A 2,066-nucleotide genomic window follows, 5' to 3' on the forward strand; every position below is an offset into this window, starting at 1 on the left:
AATTCTGTCCAAGTCATGACCTATTAATTGCAAAGATCTTCATCGTGCTTCCATAATCAATTCTTCTAAAGCTTGCTGATAAGGAAAAATATTTCTAGGAGGAGAATCAGACAAATTCAACCATTCATGAATATGAATCACTTTTTCATCTAAAATAGAATAAAGTCAACCAGTAGGTAAAGGTGAAGTAGGAAGAATTGCTAACCATAATTTCTTAGCTATAGAAACAACTCTATCAACATATCTCAGTTTAAGTTTATTTAGAATGTCCTGGAGACATTTCTTTTGCAAAGCAGTAAGAGACACCAGATCCCCAGGATGCTTGAAACCTTTTAATAAAGAAAAAAGAGGTAACATTTCTCCTATAGAAATTTTAAAATATGGACGAGCCCAATTGATTGTACCTAAATTTTTTTGCCATTGAACCAAAGTATATGAAGATTGTACTTTAAGTTCAGGTAAGATAGGAATGGAAGAAGATTGTAAAACTTTAAACCCTAAATATGAATAAGGTTCAGTGCATTGTATTTTTTCAGGAGCTATGTAAAGCCCTCTGCTTGCTACAATGGCAGTCAATGTTTGTAGCACTTGTTCTTCATCAAGATCTGAACCTGCTATTAATATATCATCCATATAATGATAAACTAAATAAGAAGGAAATTGATCACGAAAAGGTTGCAAAGCTTGATCTACAAAATATTGACAAATAGTAGGAAAATTGAGCATACCTTGTGGTAAAACACACCAATAACATCGTTGTGTAGGTTGGCTATTATTTAAAATGGGCACAGTGAAAGCAAATTTTTCTTTATCCTGTGACTGTAAAGGAATAGTGAAAAAACAATCTTTAAAATCCACAACTAATAGTTTATAAAACTGTGGGATTAAATTAGGATTAGGAAGACCACATAGTAAAGGCCTCATTGGTTACATTCATTAATTTTTCTAAGATCAGATAAAACCTCCATTTTCCACTTTTATTTTTTATAACAAACGCAGGAGTGTTCCATGGATTAGTAGAAGGTTCAATATGGCCAGCAGCCAATTGCTCCTGTACCAGGGAATGAAGAGCAACAAATTTTTCAGAAGATAACGGCCATTGCTCAATCAAAACAGATGTAGAACAAAGCCATTTAAGAGGAAGTGCCATCATCCAAAATCAAATGAGCATTAAGACGAGAAAGAAGATCCCTGCCCCAAATATTAGTATGAATATCTAAAATGTAAGGATGTAAAGATACAGATTTACCAGCAGAAGTTGTGATGGCTATGGAATGAGTGCTTTGCCAAGCAGTTGTAGTGCTTTGCCAAGCAGTTGTAGATGAGTGCTTTGCCAAGCAGTTGTAGACCCACCAATGCCCCACAAGGAATTAACATCACGTTTAGGCCATCCCTTGAACTGTGAGCCGCCCTGAGTCCCCCCAGGGAAAAGGGTGGCATACAAATAAAATATCTATCTATCTATCTATTGCACAGGCCACTGTAAAAGGGAGATGGCGGTAACATTGGCACCTGTATCTAACAAAACTTGAAAAGGTTGCTTATTAAATATAAAGGAGTGGCCTGTGAGAATTAATAGACTGAAGAAGCCCTATAGAAGTAAGTGTTGAACCAAATCCAGAATCACCACAATGTCTATTACCTGGGTTAGGTTCCTTATAGGGAAGTAAAAGAAGTTGTGCTACAGAAGAATCTTTAGAAAGAAATTGTGGAATATTAACCCGGTTCCACCACAAAACCGCGGACGACAAAATCGCGGTCGACGAAAGCACGCATTTGACGTCATCACAGCGCGACGAAAACATCGCGCTGTGATCGAAAAATGTAAAAATAAAGCGAAAACCTTACCCTAACCCACCCAAACCTAACCCTAAACCTAACCCTAAACCTAACCCTTAACATAACCCTAAATCTAACCCTAAACCTAACCATTAACGTAACGCTAAACCTAACGCTAACCCTTAACCTAACGCTAAACGTAACCCTAACGCTCTAAACCTAACCCTAACCCTTAACCTAACCCTAACCCTAACCCTAACCCTAAACCTAACCCTTACCTTTATGTG

The 2,066-nt window shown here is 37.1% G+C and overlaps 1 long non-coding RNA gene across 1 annotated transcript; it reads right to left on the reverse strand.

Annotated features, from left to right (window-relative positions):
* Positions 1-545: 545 nt before the first annotated feature.
* LOC148045858 (uncharacterized) lies at positions 546-1,300 on the reverse strand. The gene is made up of 3 exons (XR_015696245.1): positions 1,250-1,300; positions 729-819; positions 546-611 (listed from the first exon to the last, which is right to left on the reverse strand). It is a non-coding gene; the product is annotated as an uncharacterized LOC148045858 (long non-coding RNA).
* Positions 1,301-2,066: the final 766 nt, after the last annotated feature.

Source organism: Thamnophis sirtalis, unplaced genomic scaffold, assembly GCF_051295495.1.
Source record: "Thamnophis sirtalis isolate CommonGarterSnake01/CBP01778 unplaced genomic scaffold, rThaSir2_p1.2 scaffold_4, whole genome shotgun sequence".
Classification (NCBI taxonomy): Eukaryota; Metazoa; Chordata; class Lepidosauria; order Squamata; family Natricidae; genus Thamnophis; species Thamnophis sirtalis.